General features: G+C 36.3%; 1 protein-coding gene and 1 long non-coding RNA gene across 8 annotated transcripts in view; one reads left to right on the top strand and one right to left on the bottom strand.

Annotated features, from left to right (window-relative positions):
* Positions 1-1752: 1752 nt before the first annotated feature.
* Positions 1753-3468, top strand: LOC111584675 (uncharacterized). Its single transcript, XR_002747745.3, has 3 exons — positions 1753-1898; positions 2402-2467; positions 2864-3468. It is a non-coding gene; the product is annotated as an uncharacterized LOC111584675 (long non-coding RNA).
* A 1316-nt stretch (positions 3469-4784) lies between these two features.
* Positions 4785-27912, bottom strand: part of LOC111567423 (transcription factor COE1-A-like) — a 147507-nt gene continuing 124379 nt past the window's right edge. For 3 of the 7 annotated variants that reach the window (XR_008604025.1, XR_008604019.1, XR_008604026.1), the window contains 4 exons: positions 22969-23069; positions 19579-21623; positions 19143-19477; positions 4785-8505 (listed from right to left, as the gene is read on the bottom strand). The gene's annotated coding sequence lies outside the window, so the exon portion shown is untranslated. The remainder of the gene's footprint in view (positions 8506-19142; positions 19478-19578; positions 21624-22968; positions 23070-27912) is intronic. The other 4 variants (XR_008604022.1, XR_008604023.1, XR_008604020.1 and 1 more) reach the window with 4 other exon arrangements.

Below are 27912 nucleotides of genomic sequence, written 5' to 3'. Positions count from 1 at the left end.
GAAATACTGCCTTTGAACAGAATACTTTATGAGAGAATGAAATTACTTATTTGCAGTTGCTTTTTGTCTTTTTTTGGATAGATGTGTGTGCATCTGGGACATCTCCTTTTATATTCAGCAAAACACACAAAAAATTAAATGATATTCAAACATCTTTGCACTTTTAAACTTTATTTTTTTCTTTTAAGCCACTTTATCCTCATCTCCCACCCTTGTATATATTGTAAATATTGTTACTACTGTTCTATTGTTGTTTTGTTCATATCACTACGTCTACTGTTGCATGGGCTGCTGTGACAATGTAAATTTCCCCTGGCGTGGGGAGAAATAAAGGACTTATCTTATCTTAACACACATACTGTCACTCAAAATAAACATGATTCCAAGTGGTTCAATACATTAAGCATGATGGACTTCTTGCTCCATTTCTCAGGTGTTGTAAGGCTGAGATTATATTCCCTTGTAATGTAGATGAACACATGGACAGCTGTGGACACTGATTACTGTTTTAGTAGATCATCTGTGTTCTGCACAGGTTTTGGCTGCCCAGCAGATGCACACAAAATAGAAAGATACAAGGACATTTGCACAATCTCACATACACCCTTGGATGACAAACTTTACGGCACTCTCACCATAGCAGACCGTCACGTACTTGTTCATGAAGAAGCTGTTAGAAATATGTAATGAATTTATATCACCCGTAACAAAAGGTTTACACTTGAAAAGAGCCAAAGAATACACATAAATATGTAAAATGAAAGGAAGGAGGCATAAATCAGTGACTGGACCCCCACAAAGAAAACCAGGGTTTCCATCCTGTAAAGTACCATGAGTCTTCCACTTATGTTTTTACAACTACATAATTAGGTTTAGGAAAAATCACACTTAAATTAACACTTTTAAAAATGATAACTACGTATTAAAGGTTTGGTTAAGTTAAGGCACCAGAATTACTTAGTTAGGGTGAGAAAAAATACCATGGTTTATGTTAAAATATGACTCTTTCACTACATGCATGAAACTTCTCCCTCATTTTCTTAAGGTAATGAGTCGAGCCCCATCTAAATATATGATTGGTTGGTTCACTGAAAAAAAATTACTTTTGGGTGTACTAAGTTTTATTGTACAAAACCACATAATTCCTACTCTGTAAAATTAGGTCTCAATGTTTACTAACGTTTGTCATTTAAAATTGTGTGCTAATATGTAATTTAATTATGTAAAATAATGAACTGCATAACAACTGTAACAATTACTGTAAATATAGCATTAATCTGTTTGTTCCTTCTTGTAACCACAAGTAAAAATTACTTCAAAAAATCAAGTATCAAGTTTGAACTGGCACCTGCGCAGTGGGACCAGTTCAACCCGGGATGCAATCTAATAGACCGTTAAGGCTTTTGACCAGACAAAAGAATTCAGTCGAAGCGGTTGTGGCTGTTTCAAGGTGCAATTTACAAACCAAGGCAAGTAACTACTTTTCATTTATGTTTATCATATGACAGTAATGAGTTGTATATTATTGCAGACTTGAGTTTGGTCACAAGCCTCTCTAGCAAAGCACAAAACACTCAGGTGCTTTAACTTTGTAACGTTACTCTCTTTTGTGCTATTAGCAACAGGCCAGAACCGAATGCAAACAACTGAAAACAATTAACGCGAAGTCCAAATCCATACACTTTTAGCAAGTGTCGCAACTGTTGCGGTAAATACTACAGTTCCCATCATGCTTTGCCTTGTCACGTGTCCTTAACCATAACAACGATGGCGGATGTGTTGAGACTGCACGAGAATGACTTTATTTTGGTCTGTAATGAGCTTGCTCTCTTTTCTAAAACTTATCTCTGGGCGGTGAACAGAAGACCGCGCGCTCCCGTTAAGCCCTTCGTGCCCCGGTTTGTTTGACTTTCTGCATTAACACAACGCTCGTCTTTTATGCCTTTCAATACAACTGTCTCACTTTCTCATAACTATTCTAAACAAAAAAAGCTCTTCCGTAATTGCAACTGATGCATATGACTCTTGCTTAATAACAATAACACATTAATGCAACGTCTGTCTTATGTTTTTTGTAAACTCTAAATTTGGCTTTTTGAAGCAGTGAATCCTGTCTCTGTTCATCAGCACTAATAAATTCCAAAACCTTTATGTCGACTCATATTAATTGTTGTTTATCAGTTATTTCGTACAATTACAATAATGTAATTTCAGTAATTTTGAAATGGTCTGAAACCTGTCTTTCAGTAAAGGGGAGAGCAGAAAAGTCGTGGGACTGACATCACTAAAATGCTTCTGATACTTTGTCAGTCAAGCGTTTAATTATAAACATTATTTATTGTGTGCCAACTAAATACATTGCTAAATTTTGTTTTTTTCTTTTTGTAATTTTTTTGTACAGGGGAAGCCATGCTTGAAATCTGAATGGGACGTCACAAAAGAGAAACAGCAGGCAGTATAAACCCAGGTACATAATCATGACGGTGCTGAAATAGGGCGGATCGATGTTTCCAAACAAAGCCGCACCATTTCCACACATGCACACTGCATGTGGTGGGCAAAAGTCTGTATTCGTCCCATTCACCTGCATTCACCACAAAGAAACAACAAACATTGGAGAAATCAAATATTTTCTTTATTTAGAGTTGCCTTGGACACAAACAGCTCTCAATATTTACTTTTTTCTTATTATTGGAAAAATGCTCAAAATGGACTTTGGCTTGTACCTAAACTATTGTCGTCATTATGACAAATTCAGTTTTGGAATTCAAAATTTTTACGGAGTATGCACTTTTAGTCTAATTTTATGACCAGCACGTGGTATGTGTGAAGGTAATTCTTCCTCTCTATTGTTTTTTTCTAGGTGGACAACTCTGAGGACGTTTGGCAGCACAATATAAAGATTGCTGTTGTTGGTGCTTCCTACGCTGAAGATCCTGTTGATGTCTCTCTTATTCTTGACGGCAAGGAGGTTGTGACTGGATGTGGAAATACTGCAAAGCCATGTACACTGCTAATGGGTCTGATATATTCCCTCAATCTTGCTTATCCTCCAACACTGTGTTACGCTTTTGAAGTGTTCCAGAAGCTTTTCTTAGACTTAGACGCAATAAAGCTATCCCCCAAAGTACAAACTCTGAAAATGAAGTTGCTGTCCAAAACTTAAAAGATGACATTTTATTCAGCTTTATTCAGCTTGGTATGCCATTGCCATTATAGCAGTTTATGCTATAAAGTTGTATTGTTATTGTGTAGCTCTTGCACATGCTTCAAAGTCGTTAATTGTTCATTAATGTTAATACAGTTGCAAAACCTCTGCAGCCATTTCTCACAGCTGTGCCTTCAGAAAGGACTTTAAGTTTATAATAGTATGACAACAAGAATTGCTGATTTGTTGTTAATTTTTTTTTTTCCAAGTGTAAAACCTGGACAAAAAAGGCTGTTAATAATACAAAGTTGTTAAATATTGTCATTTGTATGTTATTGATTTTTCATATTTTCTGTATACACTTTAACAAAACTAGTAGTTATTACTCAAATGTAGTGCTTAAAAATTATTTTGTAATAAGAATAAATATAGTGATACAACGAATAAAATATAAATAACATTTATTAAATTAATTCATTATTGTCAGTGATCAGCACACATAAAATTTACTCAGTATTTCTATGACACACGTAGAAATACTAAAAAAAATCACATAAACCTTAATTCATTATTTCATATAACCAAATATATAAAAATCCATTATGTTGAGTAAGATTTACTTACAAATCGCTTTTAGATTTTACTTGATAAAGGCAAGAGAGCTGTACTTGATTTAGAGTAGTAAAATTTAATAAGAATCTGTTCGTGCAAAAACTTACGAGGACTTTTCTAAGTAAATGTTATTAGTTATTTTTTTCAGTGTTGAAAAGAAAACAGCAAAGTAATAAAATTAAATGCACGGAAATGGGTCAATATATAATTGAGAGACTTTTGAAGTCCATGGGATATATCTTGCATACATTTTTATTAAAAATAAAAATTTTAAAAAATGAATGTTTTTATGTTCATTATGATCACGTCTTTACAAATTATATAATTATTTATTATGGAAACAATCACTTATTAATAAAAAATGACTGGATATCACTAAAATGTCAACTAAATAACCATCCGAATTTGATAACAACCACCATCTAATTAGCTAAACAATAATAAAATGAGCTTATTCAAAAATTGTTTTGATTGTGTTCTTTTTGTTGAGATAATCATGACAGATATTTCTTTTATGACAATATATCAAATTTTATATGGAAAATAACAAATTGTATCAGTGTCTGAGAAATCACTTTCAACTAAGTTACCCATTACAAAAACACCTCTCAAGGAAGTGTGTTAATTCCAGATCACATGACCTGCTCCACATGATGTCATTTCCTCCTGAAGAAACGACTGGACAGACTCCAAGGCTTTCTGAGTTATTTAATATAAAGTAGTGTGTGAGTCAAGTGTGGATTTATTGCATGTCAACAGGTTTGCTACAATATCTTTATAAATAACTTTCAATTTCAGTTTGACTCAGTTGTGTATATAATATTTAGAAGAATCTTTCTGTAAAAATGCCATGTGGTGTTTGGTTTTAAGCGGCCATGTTGATTTTAGGCCTGAAAACAGCAAAAATGTCAACTATTGTACCTGTCAGCTCTGTTACAAAAAGTCACGCAATTATATATTGACCCAAATGTTGATTTAAAACACATTTGTGATACGTTACAAAGAATTGTAATCCATCAGAAAATAAGTTTCCTTCAACACATAACTGAGAGTACAGTTTAATAATACAGGAATGTCATTATGTTGGAACAAACAGATAAACAGCTTCACATTTTGACAATATCATTACATGAAAAATCCACTGCACTTTATGCGTAACTTCAGAAAAGACAGTGCTTATGTGATTACACTTGGGGTCCTAACTATATAGTTTGAGGATAGCAGACATTCACATTTTACTGTGAGGGAAAGTTTCTCTACAGCACCGTTACTGAATGAATGGGTCTGGGTTTTGTATGAAAATTTCAGTTTCTACTGACCAGGTGTTCTCAGGTTACAGCACTTATTTTTATTAATGTGAGATTTTGATCTTTTTCTTTACCTGTACTACCTTCTCTCCTCGTGTATCAGCAGACATTTACACTTCTTTACAATTATGTAAAACATACATTCCCCCTCCACTTTACACCCCTATACTAAACTATTTATGTGTAGTTTTTATTTCCTCTCTGAACTGCAGAAGCATCTATAACTGTGACGCACACATACACCTTGTTTAACATGTGAAAGCTCTTCTCAGTTCTTAAAGATGAGAAATGAAAATGAGGCCCATGGGCTTTCTGGCAAAAACGCATCCTGACAATCTTTACAGCTTCAAACATTGACTGTGAGATCTCATGAGGGTGTGTGTGTATGTGTGTATGTTTGTGTATGAATGTATGTTACAGCGGGGTGTGGTGGTGGTGGGGCCGACTGGAGATGCGAAAATCGATTTTGCTAAAAACTTAATTGCTTTTCAAACACCTCTGTCAGAGAATGAAGCCCACGCTGTTTGATTTGAAAGCTGAAATGTTGAAATGTCAACATTTGTAAATGTTCTTAATCGCCTCCCATAGTCAGTCATTTAGTCTTTGAAGATGAACTTCCTTTAACAGCTGCCAGCAGACAAGCCAGATTTGCAAAACCATCCTTCACGCCGCTCTCAAACGCACATTCATTTGCTAATTATGAAGTCACCGCTTTCAGTTCTCAGTGAAAACAACAGTGAATTTATTGCTGCTACATCAGTGCACTCAGAGATGAGATCTTTTTACTGCCCAGAAAACACTACATTTGTTTTAAGATACAGAACATGCAGCTCAAACTGCAACAATAAAGTTTTTATTTGGAATCAATTTCTCAATTAGTCATATGGCTAAAACCCAGAAATCATAAATGGCAGAGATCCTAGATTACCAACAACATAAGTTCCTCCTTGAGGCGTTTTAGTTTGAGTCCTTTGGATTTTGTATTAAAAATGTTTTTGAGAACTAACAATAGCAGAAATATAAATTCCTTTGTAGGGGCAATAAATCATTAACACACTGATTTGGAAAAACTGATAAACAGTAATCACCACACTGTAAATCATATTAAGTTCATTCAGCTTAGAAATGCAAAGTTCCCTGCTTTCAACTGAAAGTCTGTGTTAATAGGACTTTGGTTGTTTCATTTGTTCCAAATTATCTAAGAGTTGTGAAAATGTGAAACTAGCTTAAAGTAACTGAACTTGGGAACATATATGAAGTTGAATCAACTAGTCACATGGATAATGATTACAGACAGACTTGTTTTTCTCTTACATTTTCTAAGTTTAAAGAGTTTGGAGGTTCTTTACGAACTTACAGCCTCAGATGCTCCCAGTTGCAATGAAATAAATTATGAATCTGCACATTTAGGCACTAAATTCAGCACTAACCATTGTCATAGGGTCCGTGTACGGATCTGGTAATTGGATTTTCCGTTCTGAAACGGGTATTGAAAAACAAAAAACGAGTGTTTATTTGATTTTCGTTTTAAAATACAAAAATTAAAATTTAAATACAAGGTGTTTTTCCTTTTCATCATCAAAAAGGGATATACGATTTAAAAAAAAAAAAAAAAAAAAAAAGCTTTGATTTTCGTTTTATATTTAGAATAACAAGAAAGTAAATCCGTAAGAGAGAAACGAAAAAAGGTCCATTTTTTCATTTTCTGAGACCGGAAGTGGTCATCAGCAAGTGTGGAGCCAAACAGAGTACGGTGCATAGACTGTACATAATTTTTTTTTCGTGAGTTTTCATGGTTAAAATGAGAGATCAGGTGGCCGATCTTAAAATAAATCAATATAGATTTTTTTTTATGGAGCGTTAAAATTTTGCGAAGCCAGGGGGCGGGACTACTTGATTGACAGTCCGGTCCGGAATGATTGACAGGTCCTATGGAGGAGGCAGCAGAGACTCTGCTCTCCTCGTTTGGATTAATTCTGGTATAATAACTGTTTGTTTATTTATCGGTGGAGCAGCACAACATTTTCCACAGACAGTTTTCCTGCCCGTTGGCTTGCTTTAACCAGTTTTCTGCCTTCGGCTGATTCTACCAGCAGACACTGAAAGGACTCTAATAGTTCAGTAAGTAAATGTTTATTTTCGTATCGGTGCCGCTTTTAATGCACTTTATATGCAGCTTTAGTGTCAGATGTAATGTGTGCCATGCACTCCAGATGTTGGTGGAGTTTGTTTCAGTGTGTGTTGACCAGACAAGAAAGTTAGCATAGTAAATATTAGCTTTAATGTTAGCGATGCTAACCGAGCTAGCTGCTCAGTCTTAGACTGATTAAGGCTAACGTAGCATCAAGCTAATGTGTTGAGTTTCATGTAAACAGCTGAAGTGTGTTGTGTTCCTGTAATGTGGTTCATTAAGTTCATAAAACTGTGGCTGGTTGACATTAATGTAACGTTCAGGAAACTTAAATGTGATTAAAACAGTAACGTTAATGTTCTAGTTGTCAGTAATCAGCTTTAATTTGACACTAAAACAGACTCTGATAGTTTTAAATGACATCAGTTTAATTAATTTGTTGAAAATTGTCTCATTTGTTGTTGTGATGTTGCTGCTGATTCATTAAAAGCAGATGATCCGTGCTGAAGATACGTTTAGTTCTAGTATCAGAAGTACAAGAAGGAAAATGGAAGTTTAGTTCTGCTACATCAAAGATTTCAGGATTAAAATAACTAAATGAGTCTTTATACCTCAAACTTTATTTTTACAATAAAGAAATAATGAAATAATCACAGATAATAAAAATATAAATAGCAGAGAAAACCTGAGAGAATAATTTCCTGAAAAGTCTGTGAAGGAAAAACAGCTTTTTATCCTCAAAGATCAGAATCAGCTCCATCTGACAGCATCAAGTCAACCAGAAAGAAAATAAAAAAGAAAATGACTTCTTTCTGATCACATCTGTTCCACTGCTCACAGTCTGCTGCTGCTCACATTCTTCACATTTATAGTCCACTTTTAAAAATTCAACAGATTGGTGCTCTGCTTTGGAGTGTGACGATGTCGTCGGTGATGTGGAGAGTGAAGTTTCCGTTTCACTCATAGCGTGCTTTAGTGCAGCCCGGTCAGACTTGACGTTTGAAATACTGACCGACAGCTCAGATTTAACTGTCTGTACTTATGTTTTGATGGGTATTAAACTTTCATTCAAAGCCGACAGGAGCTGGGTCTTTAAAATAACTGCCGTCTCGTTACAGAGTGAAAGTAGCAGTTCCTCCTTAAGGTCAGAGATTGCAGCATCTGAGGGCCTCTTCAAAAGAAGACGTAGTTGATGAAGGCGTTCTGGAGCAGGACCAGAAAGACCATGACCAAGCAGCCTTGAGATCTTAGGCAGCGTGTCCCTCAGGTGGGTGTCAACGGTGTTCACGGTCAGGTCTGTGGTAATCCTGTCAAAAAATAAAACAGAAAAAAATCTTGATAACCAAAGCACTCTGTGTATAACGCCATAGTATAGGATGTAGTTCAGAAAATGTCAAAGTATAGTATACTTTTCAAGAATAACATAGTATGGCCTGTAGTTCATAGTATAGCATGTCGGCAAAAAAACCCCATAGATTATTATGTGGTTCAAAAAGTGCAAAATGATAGGATGTTGCCTAAAATTGTCATGTATGATATCTGGTTCAAAAAATTTCATAGGGTAGTATATTGTCAAAATAGTATGTTATTCAAGAAAACAGAGTATAATATGTCGTCTAAAAAATGCCATAGAATAAAATTTCATTGCACAAGTAAAAGTATAGTAATTTTTAAAACTGTTCAAATTCTTGTATGTTGCTAAAAAACAAAACAAAAAAAAAAAAAAAAGGTCATACTAATATGTCAATTTAAAAAGCCTATAGTATAGAGTGTCGCCCAACAAACGTCATAGTATAGCATGTCGCTCTAAAAACATCATAGTATAGCCTTTGGTCCAAAAAACGTCATAGTATAGAATGTCGCTCTAAAAACGTCATAGTATAGCATGTCGCTCTAAAAACGTCATAGTATAGCATGTCGCCCAAAAAACGTCATAGTATAGCATGTTGTCCAAAAACCATCATGGTATAGCATGTCGCTCTAAAAATATAGTATATCCTTTGGTCCAAAAAACATCATAGCATAGTATGTCGTCCAAAAAACATCATGGTATAGCATGTCGTTGTAAAAACATCATAGTATAGCATGTCACCCAAAAAACATCATAGTATAGCATGTCACTCTAAAATTGTCAAAGTATAGCATGTCACTCTAAAAACGTCATAGTATAGCCTTTGGTCTAAAAACGTCATAGTATAGCATGTCGCTTTAAAAACGACATAGTATAGCTTTTGGTCCAGCAAACGCCATAGTATAGCATGTCGTTCAACAACATATCATAGTATAGCATGTCACTCTAAAAACGTCATAGTATAGCCTTTGATCTAAAAACGTCATAGTATAGCATGTCACTCAAAAAATGTCATACTATAGCATGTTGCTCTTAAAAATGTCATGGTATAGCCTTTGGTCCATGAAACGTCATAGTATAGCATGTCGTCCAAAGAACATCAGAGTATAGCATGTCGTTCTTAAAACGTCATAGTATAGCATGTGGCTCAAAAAACGTCACAGTTTAGCATGTCGTCCAAAGAACATCATCGTATGGCATGTCGCTCTTAAAACATCATAGTATAGCATGTCACTCTAAAAATGTCATAGTACAGCATGTCGCTGAAAAAACGTCATAGTATAGCATGTCACCCAAAAAACGTCAGAGTATAGCATGTAGTCCAAAAAACGTCAGAGTATAGCATGTCGCTCTAAAAATGTCATCGCATAGCATGTCGCTCTAAAAACGTCATACTATAGCATGTCGCTCTAAAAACATTATAGTATAGCATGTCGCTCTAAAAATGTCATCGTATAGCATGTTGCTCTAAACACGTCATAGTATAGCATGTTGCTCTAAAAACGTCACAGTATAGCATGTCGCTCAAAAAACGTCACAGTATAGCATGTCGCTCAAAAAACGTCATAGTATAGCATGTCGCTCTAAAAACGTCATAGTATAGCCTTTGCTCTAAAAATGTCATAGTATAGCATGTCGCTCTGAAAACGTCATAGTTTAGCCTTTGGTCCACAAAACGTTATGTCCTGGCTATCTGAAGTAGGTGAGGAGCAACAGAAAAACAATTACTTGTGTTCAGCAACTCCTTAGGCACCATAATATGTCAAAAGTATTACTTTACCTTTGAAAATCACAGAAAACAGAGGCCTCATGTGAGGAGTGATTTTGCTTGTGCTAACTTCCTGTGAGCAGACTAACTTGAAACGCTGGTTTCCAGAGGGTTAGATGAATATTTATTTGAAAGAGTAAGTTTACAACAGCACAACATGTGAGGGGGTTAAAAACAAATGGGTGTTAGTAAAATAAGATGAAATAAACAGAACTAAAAGTGAACTTCATGTTGACATTGATGGACATTCCAACCATGAACAAAGTAAAAGATAATCAATACGAAAAACAACTCTTCCTGTTCACCTCTTAAAACCCAAAAACACATCGCAGTAGCATCCTACATTAAAACTACCAATTTGTTCCCTGTTTTCCTTTCTGAAAAATCCAAAGGTCCCTCTCCATCTCCCCACACATCCACCAACCACTAGAACACATCTCCAAAGTTCTGCCGGGCCAGCTCAGCTTCCCCTCAGAAGTGCCGCCACCTGCCAGATGATGGAGCCTTTTGAGAGGCATCTGGCATCGTGACTGGACTGTACTTTGGTCTGTTCCAATCCAGCTTCAGCTCCAGAGACGGCAGGCGGGACGAGTCAACGGAGGCCGGATGGACGAAGGCATGCAGCTGAGTCGAAAAAAAAATGTGATTTTTCAACATGTTGTAAAAACGTGCCATATGATGAAATAATGTAAAGTGGGCTGTGAAAAACACTCCAGAAAGGTTTTCTTTGAAAAAAAATCATCATGAATTTTGGCGCAAAAAAAACGGCATAGTATACTATGTCGGGAAAAAAATGCGATTTTTCAACATGTTGTAAAAACATGCCATATGATGAAATAATGTAAAGCAGGCTGTGAAAAACACTCCAGAAAGGTTTTCTTTGAAAAAAAAAATCATCATGAATTTTGGCGCAAAAAAACGCCATAGTATACTATGTCGAAAAAAAATGCGATTTTTCAACATGTTGTAAAAACGTGCCATATGATCAAATAATGTAAAGGAGGCTGTGAAAAACACTCCAGAAAGGTTTTCTTTGAAAAAAAATCATCATGAAATTTGGCGCAAAAAAACGCCATAGTATACTTTGTCGGAAAAAAAAAGCGATTTTTCAGCGTGCCATACGTGCCATATAATGAAATAATGTAAAGGAAGCCGTGAAAAACATTATGGTAAGGTTTTCTTTGAAAAAAAATCATCATGAATTTTGGCGCAAAAAAAACGCCATAGTATACTTTGTCGAAAAATGTCATTTTTCCATGTTGTGAAAACATGCCATCTGATGAAATAATGTAAAGCAGGCTGTGAAAAACACTCCAGAAAGGTTTTCTTTGAAAAAAAATATCATCATGAATTTTGGCGCAAAAAAACACCATAGTATATGTCGAAAACAAAATGCGATTTTTCAACATGTTGTAAAAATGTGCCATATGATGAAATAATGTAAAGCAGGCTGTGAAAATCACTCCAGAAAGGTTTTCTTTGAAAAAATAAAATCATGAATTTTGGCGCAAAAAAACGCCATCGGAAAAAAAAAGCGATTTTTCAGCATGTTATAAAAACGTGCCATATAATGAAATAATGTAAAGGAAGCCGTGAAAAACATTATGGAAAGGTTTTCTTTGAAAAAAAATCATCATGAATTTTGGCGCAAAAAAACACCATAGTATACTATGTCGAAAACAAAATGCGATTTTTCAACATGTTGTAAAAATGTGCCATATGATGAAATAATGTAAAGCAGGCTGTGAAAATCACTCCAGAAAGGTTTTCTTTGAAAAAATTAAATCATGAATTTTGGCGCAAAAAAACGCCATCGGAAAAAAAAAGTGATTTTTCAGCATGTTATAAAAACGTGCCATATAATGAAATAATGTAAAGGAAGCCGTGAAAAACATTATGGAAAGGTTTTCTTTGAAAAAAAATCATCATGAATTTTGGCGCAAAAAAAACGCCATAGTATACTATGTCGAAAACAAAATGCGATTTTTCAACATGTTGTAAAAATGTGCCATATGATGAAATAATGTAAAGGAGGCCGTGAAAAACACTATGGTAAGGTTCTCTTTGAAAAAAATTATTATGAATTTTGCCGCAAAAAAAACGACATAGTATACTATGTCGAAAAATGTAATTTTTCAACACTAAATCTGATTGAAAATTATGTTTTACTCAAGTCCACCTGTTTCAGCCATCTCTACCCCTCATTAGGTACCACTCTAAGGTACATTATACAAAAAAAATCCAGTAGATGTCATTGTGTTTTGAAATAACATGCAGAGCAAGTTAGTCTGCTCACAGGAAGTTAGCACAAGCAAAATCACTCCTCACATGAGGCCTCTGTTTTCTGTGATTTTCAAAGGTAAAGTAATACTTTTGACATATTATGGTGCCTAAGGAGTTGCTGAACACAAATGTGTCATTTGAAATGAAAAAGATTTAAAAGGGTAAAATAATTTTTCTCAACCGTTTGGTAGAGGTCAATATTTTAAAAATCACTGGGTCTCTTCATAAAAAAAAACATTGATTATTGTTATTAGTGCCCCAAAGAGATAAGAAATATAAAGAAATAATTTTTTCATTGCCTTTTTCTTGGTGAGGATGTTTAAGGGTTAACTTAACATCTGTAAACAAAAAAACGTTTCAACAAAGTTTTCTGTTAGAGTTTGTGTTCTTGTAAGTTTAACTCCAAGATTTTAAATACTTTCATTTACTGCAAATGAATATCTACTCCAAATGTCTCACTAATAATCATTATCAGCCTTAAAACCCCACAAAACACCCCTCTATACTCGACCACACTTAGTACAGTCCGGTTCCCCCTTCTATAAATCTGCTTGGAATCTTCCACTTCCTGTTTGTCAAAGTGGCCTTCTACCTGGACAGGTTTTGTTGGAGCTCATGCAGCAAACATTTTGGGTAACTGCACTTTAAGATGGATGGATGACACTGAATTAGAGTCTGTTTTAATGAGACTGAGTTAAGATGTGTAGCTCTGTCATTAAATAGGAAATTATTTCTCAGAATTCACAGAGAAAAGTCTGAAATGTTTGCTAGGTTAGCATCCCACATGTTCTTTGGCTCAGCTAAAGCTAACTCTCTCCAACTTCTGGATCTCTTGAGTTACTTGTTGTTAAAATATCTTGCTAGAGGTGCTGAAGCTCAGAAAATCTGAGATGTTTGTTCAGAATAAGCTCATTCTCAAGTCTTATCTGAACTGTCCTCTTTTGTTTTAACTTTCCCTAAACTTAGGAGTTAATGACAGAGCAGCACATCCAGACTCATTTATGTAGAGATTAAACTTCAGTGTCATTCATTGATGTTAAAGTGCAGTTTTTCAAATGTTTGTTGCACATGCTCCCGACCAAACCAGTCCAGGTGGAAGACGATGTGAAGAGAAAGCTCCAGAGGATGAATATCACACATTTACGTTGGAAATAAATGTCCTTTAATTAGACATTGTCATGCGAAAGTTGGATTTCCCTTTAATGATGTTCAAATCTTTGTTGTGTTTTGTTGATGTTGGTTTCTAAATGTTTTCTGACACTCTGTCCCAAGGATTACAACCTTCTACAGCTCACAAGCTGCAACAATTCACACATTATCAACTATCTTTCAGACTAAACTAAGATAAAAAGTGAAAAACTGCCTGATTCCTGCATCATGAATGCAAATCTTTTAGGTTTTTATAACAGTAAACTGAATATATTTGGGTTGTGGACAAAACAAAACCTTTGTCATCTTTGGGAAACACTGATCAATGTTTTCCACCATTTTTTGACATTTTATAAACCAAAACAAGAAATGAATTGCTGGAGAAAACAATCAACAGATTAATCGACAAAGAAAATGTATTTTCCAACATATATGGCTGAATTACTCCAACATTAGAAGATACATACAGTTTTAAAACATGACAAAGTAAAAGATTCTTATTTTCTGTCTGTCCTTTATTTTCTTGACTAATCCAATTTATTTGTTTTTTAAGAGACTAATGGACAATTAAAATAACTTTCTCCACTAAAACTAATAAACATGAGGTCAAATAGAAGGAACAGTTTTAAATACTGCAGTCCCACGACGACAAGAATAAAGCTTCTCAACAAAAACTAAATCTGCTGATGGATTCCATTAAAGTCCTAATAAATGATAATAAAGTGTGATACTAAAGGTTTGTGGTGCTAAAAATCTCCAAGTAAAGATATCAAGTTGAACATCTGGATGGAGGCTGATAAAAGTTGACCTCCCTTCATTTCTCTGGAGCCACTCCATGGATTTTATGGATGGTGGTTAAAGACCTGCTCTTCTAGTGGTCTTCCTTCTAATCCCTGTCAAAAGTCAGTCCATCCTGGCCGACTTCAACACCTCTTCATGACAACTTGTTCTGCCTCAGACCTGGTGGAAACTCCAGAAACTCGGGAAAACCCGTGGAGACTCGAAGAACTCGTGGAGACTCGAAAAACTCGTCGGGCGGGGGAAGGTGTGGTGGGTGGTGGGGGGAGGTGGGGGAGTAGAGGGGGGGAGGCCGCCACCCACCTTCCCGCCTACTCTCCGCCCTGACTCCACCCAGACTCCGCCTTGGCTCCACCCATGTGGTCACTTGATTAACTACGATGCCAAAGGGACGACGAAATTATTTCTTTTTATCTGATCTGTAGCTCAGTGACTTAAGGATTTGCCTATGGAGCTGCAGGTCGCTGGTTCAAGACCAGACACTTCTTAAATTTTCTCAAAATCCTGACAAAGACAAAGAAAGAAAATTGCCAGTGGCGGGTCTCGAACCTGCGACCTACCACTTGGTAGTCCTCTTCTTATCCCCCTGAGCTATTCGCTCAGATACTAATTCTTCTTTTTTTTGCGCATTTATCATCTATTTTTCAGCGTTTTCGAGTTTTTTTTTTAACTCGAGTCTCGACTCGACCGTTTTTCTCAGGAGGTTGGACTTCTGCCTTTGTGCTGGAGGGTTGAACCCTCAGTTCCAAGACTTTCCAAAGCCTCCACACCTCCCGAGTCCTCAGGACCTGAGCTTTCACACAGTCTGAGGGCTGAAATTTTATAAGTCCCACAGTAGTTCTCTGTTAGATTTGACTTTCAGACAGCCCAAGGACTGATATCTTCTAAGTTCCTGAGTAGATCTCTGTTAGTTTGAACCTTTCGACAGTCTGAGGACTGAAAACCTAGAAGTTCTTGAGCAGTTCTCTGTTAGTTTGAACCTTCAGACAGTCTGAGGACTGAAATCTTAAAAGTTTCTCAGTACTTCTCTGTTAGTTTGAACCTTCAGACACTCTGAGGACTGAAGTTTCAAAAGTTTCTCAGTACTTCTCTGTTAGTTTGAACTTTCTGGTTAACAGAAGCCTTTAAACTTGTGACCATGAGTCTTGATTTCACATTTAGACCATCCATCTGAGTTCTTCTCAGACCTTCACCTGTGGGTTTTTTAGAAATCCTCAACAAACTTTGATTCTCTTCACTGAACAGTAAAGTTTGTGGAGATCAGAAGGTAACATTAGTTTGATCGATGCCTTCAACTACTAGTAGACTTTATCTGGAAAGCAGTTTTCTTAAATGAGTTCTTAGTAAATCTGGCTACAATCAAACAAACAACATAGAAAGAGGAAATGTTTGAAGAAACAACTTGATGTTTTCATTTCAGACTAGAAAACGCCTTAACCTTTATCTGTTTTTGCTCTTTTTGATCGTTTTATTGTCTCTTCTTTTTAATTTGATCTTCTAAAGTCTAACTGGGGTCTTTTCAAATGTTTTGTCTTTAGTTTGATTCTTCTTAAACATTTAGTTTTGCTCTTTTCTCACCTTTTATTCTTTTCTAATGTCTGATTTGATTTCGAAATGTTTTGTCTTTTTAATGTTTAATTGTTTTTTCAAATGTTTTATCGGCTTAATATAGTTACACATCAAATACAATTAAATGATATTAAACAGAAAATATTGAAATAGATAATTCAACAAGATACAATAAATGCAATTATTAAATTAAACAACATTTTTAAAATACAAATATTAAAAATTACAGATAAAATATTTTAGATAATTACACATTTAAAAAATACAATTAAACAAGAATATTAAACATTTACAAAACAATTAAAGAATATTAAACATTTAAAAAAATACTTTTTTTGAACTGTTTTTATTTAAAAATACTTTTTAATAATAAAACTTTTTAAAAGTTTTATTGTATTAATTTTTTTTTCCCTTTAATTGCTTTTTGCTATGTCGTTTATTTCTTTAATCTTCTTTTTCTGTCAAGATTTTAACCCCAACATTAAAAATGAAATAAACCCTTAAATCACAAGGAAAATACTTCTGTTGTCACAATCATGAGTTAGTCAATTATTCAGTTCATCGATTCAACTTTATTTGTTTAGCACCTTTTACACAGATGACAAAACAAGAAAAGACAAAAAAACTATGCTTGAACTATGATTAAAACTCAAAAACACTTAAAAAAAAAAAAGATTTAACATGGTAATAAAATATGTTGTGTCCAGGGGATGGAGGGAGTTTATTGAAGTCTTCTTGGGCTCACATGGGAAATCATTTAAAATATAAACTTGATATTCAGTCTAAGGAAACTGCAGAGCGACAGAAGAACCAACAATATCTCCTGTTTTCTCCTTTAATGAGTCGACTCTTCTTGTGCTTTCAGACCAAAGAACTACAGACTCTTCACAACCTGCTCAAACTCTTGGTACAGGACCTCACCACACGGGTCAAGAAGGTTTCTGTCTCATTTCTACTCTGAAGCTCACCTTCTCCTGCTCTAACTGCTGACAAATGTTTCTGCTGCTCTAAAGTCTGGTCTCCAGAACTTCCTAAAAACTCTCAAAGTCTCTTCTGCTGCAGGTTGCTTTGTAGAACTGTTCCAGAAAACCTCACTAAACCAAATGGAGGGGCCTCAAGATAGTCGTCCAAATGAAACCATACAAAAACCAAACTAGCACAACCCAAACGCTAAAGTCTCCTGCAGCCTACCAGAGAACCTCTTTAAACAGAGAATCAGGACAGGAACTCTTACCTTCTGGACAACCAACGTTGGTTCACAAACAAGAATACAGAATGTGTCTGACCAAAAACCTCTGAAGACTCACTACAGCCAAGATAAAGACACAGCTGCACCAAATCCACTAATCACTGCACACATTAGCACCATGTGCTAACTGTGGCTAAAGAACCACATTTACCAAGACAACTATCCAGTACAAAGCCCTAAAACACACCAAGAAACACATTAAAGCCTATTTTACTGCTGGAAGCTACAAGCCAACGCCTAAAGAACAAATTAAAGCAACAGAGCCAAGCCCGGTTTACTGGTGAAGAGAAGCAGAGGAAATGTTTGAATGCAGCTAAATAAAGCAGGAAGACACTGAGCTGCTCAGGTGTTCCTGATAACACCAAGCAGCCACCTGGACAGCCAATAGGAACACAGCTTACTGGAAGTCCAGAGGGCTGGGTTAGTGAAGGAAATTTAGTTTAAAGTTGAAGCAGAAAGTTAACAAAGAAAGTTGAAAACCACCTTCTGATACCTGAAATCTCTGAGTTTTCACACAAAGAACACCTGAACACGTCAAACTGGTTCCATAGTAGAACCATCATTGTAAAAACGTCATAGTATGGTGTGTTGCTCAAAAAACATTAGGACCCGGCTGTCTTGGGTCGCCAAGGAGCAACACAAAAACAGGACAAACGCTGGTTTCCAGGGGGTTAGGCGGCTATTTATTTGACAGAGTACGTTTACAACAACACATGTCAGCAGAAAAATCACAAAGTCTGTCTTTAGCTCAGCTGACAATATTAGTTTTTGTCTTTTTTATTGACCAAACTTTTCAGGAAGTAGATGAAGAATAATTAAAGCTCTCATGTAGAAGTCCAACTTATTTTGGATCCTTGTGGAGAGTTTAGAGTTTGTACAGCTGTTGAGTTTTTAGAGTCACATGGATTGTTTTGACATTTAATAACCGAGTCCTGAAATAAAATTACAGTTGTAGATTTCTGTCATTTAGTCTGGACTAAACAAATAACAGCAGCATAAATCTCAAATGTTATTATGAGGAGTCTGGATTGAGGTTTCTCACTTGATAATGATCAAAACATGAAATGTAGGTTGGTTTAAAGGAATATTCCACCTTAAATCTTTGAATGTTGACCTAAAAGGTTGGTTTCAGGAAGTATTCCACCTACAAGGTCCTCAAACATCCACCTTAAAGGAACATTCCACCAAAAATCCTTAGACATGAACCTAAAATGTTGGTTTAACCGAGTATTCCATCCAGAATCCTCAAAGAGACCTGAGGGGCTGGTTAAAAGGAATATTCCACCTAAAACCTCAAATATAGACCTGAAAGGGTGGTTTAGAAAAAATCCTTCAGTGTAGACCAAAAAAGTTAGTATGGAGGAATATTCCACCTGAAATGTAGACCTGAGAATTTGGTTCGGAAGAATATACCATCCTAAACATCCTTAAATGTAGACTAAAAGACGGTTTGGAAGAAAATTCCCCCTAAAATCCTCCAATGTAGACCAAAAGAACCCTTGAACATCGGGCTTAATGGTATATTCCACCCAAAATACTTGTACATGCACCAAGAAGTCAGTGTAAAGGAAATGTAGACCTAAAAGGATTGTTTAAAGGAATATTTAAACGATTATTTTCATTATTTAATAATCTGCTATCAGTCAGAACCCTGGCAAACTTATTTTCATCAGTTTTATTAGTGGAAGTCACAAATAAAGGAGCTCTTGGTTTTTCCCGGCGTTAGTGAGTCAAAAGCTGCTGTTTCAACACAGAACGTTCACATGCATCCACAAACCTCTCAGCACTCAAACACCCACAGACAGGAGGCCGGCTGGACCGAGGCTTGGTGGCGTCCTCAGACCCACGAGTCGGGGAGTCGCTGAACTTGTTGGTCCGGTTTGAAGGCCTCCGTGTGGTCCAGTAAAAGTCCACGTAGACGGTGTTGGCTTTGAACCACAGCGACTGGCCTCCATCAGGTGGATCAGCTCGTCCTCGTAGGGCTCCTCCTGTAGCCTTGAGGGAACCACAGGAACATTCAGTAGCTGTTGGAGTTCTTCCTCTCAGGCTCGTGGTAGAATGGCTCTGAAGAATCTTGTACTTGTCTTATCTGGAACAATCTAACAGCCTAAACTGTTAACAGCAGTGTAAAGAAGCAAACACACAGGCATAGATTAGGACTCAAACTAGATTTATTTTAGAAAACAAATCAACTTAGAGGCATTTGTTCACACATGTGACTGAATGGGAGGCCGTCCAATCAGATTTGAGGTCTTCACTCTGTAGGTTGGTTGTTAGGTGAGACTCTTGGACCTCCATCAGCTGATGTGGATGTTTGATGGTCTTCTTCTCTAGTGCCAGATGATTCATCCATGAATTCAGCAGCTACAGACTGAAATGAAGCTCATGCTGCCGTTATTGAATTCCTGTTCCAGATCAAATGTTCAGAGCTCACCTTGAATGCAGCCGTCTGCTAGTTTTTCTCATTGTAGTCTTTAATAAAGTCTTTTTCCTCATGTCAGGATGTGGTGAGACTCTTTCTCAGTCTCTGCAGACGTCCCTCGTGCATCTCCAGAGAAGAAACAGAAAAACTGATCACTGCTTCAGCATCACAAACGCTCTCCAGCATTGAGAGTGTTTTAGGAATTCATTCATTGTGTTGTGAACTTTGAAGGAGCAGAAACTTTACAGCTGCCAAAGATATGAGCTCCAATTCTGGATGTTTTAGGAAATGAAGTTCATCAAATGAACACTTGATTTTTTGCTGATAACTCTCATTAAATTACTGAAGAAATTTAACATAAAAACCTGTAAACTCTCAGGCAGCTTTTGTTAAAGTTTGTCTATAATTCTATCATCATGTTCTGGAACCAGGACTCTGCAGAAGTTCCTTCAATCAGATACTTGTGTGTTTCTATTTAAGGCCTCAGGTTTGAACGTACAGCAGAGGATTAGAAAGGAGTGATTTTAATATTTAAATCAGTTCAGTAAATGTTTGAAGTAAAAATGATTAAAATTTTGATTTAGATAGATTTGTGTCAAATAATATTGTAGAGTCTCACTTAAATATATCCAAATGAATTCAGTGTATTTACATTTTATAGAATATTTGATTTTTTAATCTCAATACTGTAGGGTCTGACCCTAAATATTATAATAATGATGTCAATTTAAATAATATTTTAGTGCAGAGTCATAAACGTTAATCAGCTAAACTTGCATAATAAATATCACTGTACAATCTTAACCTGAACATTCATATTATTGAGGTAAATTTACATGAATCATGACATTCTAGAGTCTTAACTGGAATATTTCTAACATTAATCTTTTTGTATTGTGCTGATAAACAACAATAACCCGACTTTCAGATAATATTTGTTGTCTGTGATTGTGAGACTAAATTCCTCCACATTCTGGAACTGGACTGAATTTCCCGAAATGGAAACATGGACAGAATTTAACACTCATATATCCATGGCAACGCTAACGTTTCTGCTTCTTACCAAAGTTCACAACACAAGTAAAGATTTTAATGTAAAACTTCAGGGATGACTGCTAACCATAAGTAGTCTGATCAATACTTCATGATCAATATCAGGACAGATGTTACAATTCCAGCTGTTGCATTAGACTGCAGTTATTCACAGAGAAATTAAAACATCACATTCCTCATAAAAACTAGATGGGACTTTTATTAAATAAAGTGTTGGTGAATAAACAGTGTAAAAAGTGCAAAGCAGCTCCATTAAATCAGGAGATGTGAGACTTCCACAGCATGGATCACCATCTACTGTGTTGATTCATAGCTGAATGTCAGAATGAACTGAGCTAGAAAAGCTGCTTTGAGCTGCAACATTACGGTCTGACAATCCAACACCATCACAGTTTTCATCTGATTGTTTTGCTCCAACATGCTGTGAAGTTCAGTTTTTACCTGAATCAATACAGAGATTCTATTTCCAACCAAGACTGGAATAAAAATTAGAATGTTATGAGGTTATTAATGCAACTAAATCCTTTCAGATGGAAGGATTTACTTCTAAGTTCTAATTCAACTTTCAGTTGGAGCACATTGCATTCACAAAGAAAAACAGCGAAACCTTCATAGCAACATTTAATAAACCTAAAGCTTCCCTGTTGGCTCATTGGTGGAGTTTGTTACTGAGCATCTGAACCTTAAATCCAGTGAGACGACCATCTTCAGTCGAGGCCAGTCAGAGAACTTCAAGACCTTCCATCGGCTGGACCAGATGTGGCATCATCTCCCTCTGAACATCTGGATGACAGGAGAAAAGACAGAAATCAAACACAGATCACAGAAATACAATTTATTCACTTTTATCATTTTATAAAAGTAGCATGAACTTTATTAAAACTTGACAACATCAGTAATGAAAGTAAATGTTTTTATCGCGTGTTGAAGCTAAATTTAAAGTCAATTTTAATGACAGTTTATCCTGAGAGGAGTGAGAATGGAGCTTTTCTTTCCTTTTTAGAATATTCCCTCAAAATATTCTGTTTATCATTGGCTTTAGAAGCATTTTTCTTTACTTATTTATTTTTAGATACCTCAGACTGATGCACTTTGCTGGTTTGCAGATAATTTCATGTACAATGACCAAGATCTTCTATTATAACATATTTTGTTAAAACAAGAACTTCAAACCTTCTCAACCATCTCTCAGTCTGCAAAATTCCAACTACGACCAAGAATTATCTGATGTAGTTATTATTATAATCTTTACTGAACCAGCCCTGGAATTAAGAAAAATCTGTATATGGATATGATTTTCTCTGATGGGACCACTATGGAAGCCGTAGTAACAATCAGGGATGAGAATGACAAATGGAAAAAAACTCGGAAAATGTCTGCCGAAGCCCCACTGGGTCAGAGGAGTTTTAGCATCATAAAGGGACCAACACAGTATTAGTCAGGTGGTCAGAATGTTATACTGTTATATTGTCATGCTGATTATATGATCAGTAAATGTTACCATCAATTATAACGTCCACATTGATCAGGAAAAAAAAAACAACTATCAGTTCATTCAGAAACAGTGGGGTTAAACCTAAAAACACAGACCTCAACAGCAGTTTGTTTCAAAGCAGAACACCAGCCGGTTTTCACTAAAGAAGCTTTCAAAGCAACAATTAAATGACAGATTTGTTCTCATTAAGTTCACAGAGTCAGAGTCAGCCAAAAATAATATACACACATCAAGAAAAGAACAACTTTTATAAATATTTCAATTGTATAAGTACTTCTACACATATAGATTCCTCTTTCTAAGTTTGATCAAATCATGACAACTCTGTGTCCTGTGGTACAATGTTTTCACAACAGATGGCATTACCCTCATGAATGGAGCATCAACAAGTGACGTCTACAACACAAGAGAAATGTCTGGAAGCCAGTGGCCTCCACTTTGAGCACCTCTTGTAATTGTAGAGGCCAGAGATAAGTTTTATTAATCTGGTGATGTCTGAATAAATTTGGTATTGAAATATTTATGCAAGTTTTTCTTTTCCTGATGTGTGTAAACATTATTTTGGCTGACTCTGTATAATGGGTTTCTGACAGGTCACCAGGCAACATCTTTTTATAATAATGACAAACATACCTGCATTCTACAGGAGTGATTTTCCTCATGTGCAGGTAAAGATGTGGGAGGAGCTTAGAGATGACAGGAGCAGGAGTCATCCTCACTAATTCAGCTTCCACCTAGAAACAGAAAGACCACAAACAAACACACTGATATACTCTCAAACGTTCAACCTCACAGCCTCAAAATATCTGTTTAGGAAGTGTTGTGTTTTTAAATTCTGCTGAAAGCATTAACAGACATTCTCTTACAAGGTTGTGTATAAAGCAGCCTGTCCTCTGAGCTACTGAGAAATTTTCCTGAACAAAGTTTCTATATGTAAATCAGCTCAACAAAAACTAAAGCCTCAGTCACAGCAAATTATAAAGAACTTTCTTTGTTAACTCAGACTTTCTGCTTCAACCTCACATAAAAAGGGGAGTTTAACTCATCAGGTGACTGAAAATGAACGGCTTGTGCAGTTCTAGATCCAAAAGTAGGATGTTTCAACTCATGTTTTACTACCAATACATGCAATAATAAATAAATACAATGGCTGGTTGTTAGTTTATTCACTATTAAAGTCACTTTATATATTGGATTGAACTTGAGCAGTGGAAGAGAGAAGGAATTTAATGAAATTATGGAGATTCAGAGAGGTAATGTTGCGCAATGTTAAGTTTAGCACGGTTTAATTCAAACCAGCTGAATGTTAAACTTCAGTGCAGCTGAACGGGTTTCAGTTAACCTTAAAGTAAAATAACTTTTCTAAAAGCTAAAATACACAGCAGAGAAATACAGGTTGAGAAGTTAATTCTAATAATAACTGCTGACAGCAACTAACACAGGTGTTCAGCGGTACGTTAGCCACCAGTGTTAATTAGCCCGCTAGCTAACTTAGCCGCTTAGCTAGCTAACGCGTCCGGACCAATTGCTCAAACACGACAAAACACAACTCTTCACAAGTCGCTGACTTAACGTACAACAAAACAACGCTACAGGTTAGAAGTATTTATCTTCTTACCGTGTTTTACTCCAAAAACAAGATCAACAGCAGCCACAGATGCTACCAGACGTGCAGACCATAGATACATACAGACTGGATACGCTAGCGCTGTCTTCTATATTATCTTTGGTCTGACCAATCACTGCTCTCTGGCTCCGCCCTCTGAGAATGTTGTTGTCGTTTGGCTCCACACTTACTGATGACCACTTCCGGTCTCAGAAAATTTAAAAACGGACCTTTTTTCATTTCTCTCTTACTGATTTTACTTTTTTGTTATTCTAAATATAAAACGAAAATCAAAGCATTTAAAAAAAATCGTATATCCCTTTTTGATCATGAAAAGGAAAAACGCCTTGTATTTCAATTTTAATTTTTGTATTTTAAAACGAAAATCAAATAACCACTCGTTTTTTGTTTTTCAATACCCGTTTCAGAACGGAAAATCCAATTACCAGATCCGTACACGGACCGTCATAGTTTGAACTGTTTCAATTATTATGAAAACAAATAAATATGACTTAATTTAATATGCATTACAAACACGTCTGTTTAATCAAACTGCAAAAAGACGAGTGTCTTGGGAGTTTTAAATCTATAACATTGCACCCCTCATTTTATAGACTCAATGAGTTGAGTGAACTGCCAACTGTTCATTCAAGTCATCTTTTTTTGATATAATAATACCTCAAGAGCTCATGTTTTCAAGTTCTAAAATGATTTCAAAGTAACAATGAGACACTTTTTAGTTAAATCAATCAAAAATTTGAAAAACTCATATATTTACAATAAGTAAACTAGAACAGATGAGTTGATTTGACTAAATTACTCCATGATTCATGATTATGATACAGTGAATGAATGAGACTATTTTTGACAGGAACTGGAAAGCTGCACCAGCATCAATGGTACATTGGTGTCTTTTACTCTCTGTTTTGGCCTCAAAGACAGAGGATTTCCACATGAGGAATTGGTGGGAAAAATTCTGAAATCTGACTTGTCTCTCTTGAGAGAAATGGTTGGGTGTTCAGATTTTTTTTGTTTCTAACTCAATACTGAGGGAGATGAGGAAGATGTGTGGCATTTAAGTGTGGATTAAGGTGGTGTCAAAAGGTTCCAAGTCATTTATGAATGCATGGCGCTTTCAGAAAAAAGCTTTCATGCGGTTGCCTCAGAGAAACAAATTTTTCCCAAGTAGTTCCGATAACCTTTCCTCGTCAAAGTAATGTAAAGTCGCAAGAAGCAGGAGCAGCTAGACACTTATTCACAGCTTGTAAATGAGCCAAAAGTTTATCTAGATTAACAAAACTACTTTATTTAGAGGCATTAACTCGATGACTACATTGCTTATTATTATAAAATGAAAAAAGCTGAAACGCTGCTGCAGCCATGAACTCTGTTTGGGTTATTGTGTGGGAGACAAGTGTGTCGAGTCACAACAGGAAGCTCTGAAAAGCTTCATTACTGGGTCCAGTTACAATTAGTCCTCCAGCAAGGACACACACGCACACACACGAATACACACATACACAGAATAGCTATAGATGTGTGAGTCAGTTTGTCAAGTGTCTAATTAAATTGTGTTTTCATCACAACAGTTGCTGTGACCAGCGCATAACCTGACAGAGTTGACCATTTACAATCGCAACATCGCGGCCACAGACACACACACACACACACACACACACACACACACACACACACACACACACACACACACACACACACACACACACACACACACACACACACACTCCACCTATCATCAACCCCCCTCTCGATGACCTCTGAAGTCTGTGTGCACCACATGTGTCTGCTGCTACTGACGAACTAGAGACAAGTGATGACTGAGATTATGCAGGGCTGTGACTGGCGGACAGAAGCCTCCCACCGCACTCGGCCTAATAACTTTTATTTATCGTCACATGTGTCAAACTCCAACCATCTGCCACCACAGAAGGCTGTAACGTTCTATAAAGCGTTTTTACAAATACTTTCAAACCCCCAAAGAAGCCATATTTTTGTTGTCCCGCTGCTCTCGCTCTCTCCGCCAACCTGTTTGACTTCCCTCGTGCTTTATGTTCCCCACTGCTGATGGAAGGAGAGCTGACGGAGCTAACCAGAGTTTTACAGCCTCCTTCCTCCTCGCCCACCTTCCTCCTTCGTCCCCTCCCCGAAGTCTTCCAGAGAAAACAGAACCTGATGGAGTTTACGACCTGATTACTGCCTGGGCGCACGGCTGGCTGCTCCCCCATGGCGCCACAAACACACACTCACATAGAGTCCCAGCAGTGGGCTCTGGCATGGAGGCCAGACTCACAAGTTTACCTGTCATCTCATATTAGCAACAGTCCAAACGACTGCTCACGCCACTGAGAAAAAGTAAGTTTCGACCGGCACAGAAGCTATTTGGGGCTGAGGAGTGGGCTTGTATTAAACGTCAGTGCGTTAAACAGAGATAGCTTTCTGTGCTCTTGGAGCAGTTTAAGTAAATTTAGACACGACGACCAGAAGCTCCTCGGAGCAACCGCTTGTAAAAATGAGCACCAATGAGCTGATAACAATTAAGGCCAGTTTGCTGCATTCCTGGCCGGCTGAACAGCATCAGCCAGCCTGTCAACATCCTATCACATGGCCGCTCACCTGCCTCTCTAAGTGTCGCCGTGGGAAACAGGCTCCTCCCTCAGGACGAATAAATAATTTTTATTTAGGAGCCAAGCCATGAAGATTAAAAATAGCATCAAGAGGCATTTCTTGTGTCCATTTTTGGTTACGGTTACACAGTCTCTGAAGTGGACTTTTGAAATACTGTAGTTTGGTTGATATGATTTGTCTTCCCTACAAATAGAACTTTTAATTTCAGTTGAGCAATATTAAATTAGAAAGCAGTGCATAGTGAGAGCTGAGACCTATATTTTTTTTTTTTTTAATAAAATCTTTACTTGGAAACACTTTTAATCTGACTTTAAACTGTTTATTAGTGCTAGTCAAAATGCTTGCAGCAGTATGCAGAAACAAGTAGCATAGCACCTTTTTATATTTTTTATTTAGGTCAATTTATGATCATGTCTACATGTTGTGAACAATGTGCTCTTAATCCAGTCTTTAATTTTTTTCCCTTTATTTTGACTTTCCCCCCCCTTTTTTTTGCAGCAAATCAATTCTTCTCATTGGAAAAATATTTTCTTTTATTATCAGTGGGTGGGGATTTTATTCTTAAGTCACAAAACTTCATGTAAAATGATAAAGATACAAAAAACAAAACAAAACAAACAAAGGACCATTTCAAATTATGTTTACAGGAATATTGTGTAATATTAAATACTGTATAGTAATATTTTAGTAACAGATAATATTTTACTAGTGTTAATTAGATTTTTTTTTAAATTAGATACATTGACTTGATTGGTTTGTTAAGAGCACCAGTGGTTCACTCTGCCGGAGTCATTAGATAATTATGAGCGACAGTGACATCATTCATAACAGAGGAAAACAGAAATAAGTTCCCTCCACATAAAATAACCCAGAATTTTTCACACTTTCCTTGAATCTTTGAATTTTACTCTTGAAGTTATGGGTAATTTTCCCTTTTGACTTCTCTGAATGTTATTTGAATAGCACAAATGGTTGAAGGAATCTAAATTTATTTTAAAAAATCTTTTGTTAAAATGCTCACAAACAGCACACATTGCTTCCTTTGAGAGATCACAAGCCCAAAAGGTTGAAAAATCACAAGTACACTACAGAGAAAACATTTAGATGTAATCAAAGTGTGAAAAATCTGACATCTTCTGACTTAAATGTGGATCTTGGAAATGTTAAATAACATCATCAACAGATTTAAGTGGTCCTCCCACTCTTTCTGTTGCCAGGCAACATTGTTTCCTTGGGCGCAATGATGTCAACAAGTTAAAAGTGGGAAATTCCCAGTTGGTATGTCGGACTCACAACCTCTGTGTGCTTCAGCGCTTTGGGTCGGA

The sequence above is a fragment of the Amphiprion ocellaris genome, chromosome 14 (genome assembly GCF_022539595.1).
Source record: "Amphiprion ocellaris isolate individual 3 ecotype Okinawa chromosome 14, ASM2253959v1, whole genome shotgun sequence".
Classification (NCBI taxonomy): domain Eukaryota; kingdom Metazoa; phylum Chordata; class Actinopteri; family Pomacentridae; genus Amphiprion; species Amphiprion ocellaris.
Note: the sequence above shows the minus strand (reverse complement) of the source record. Positions and strands in the feature narration are given on the sequence as shown.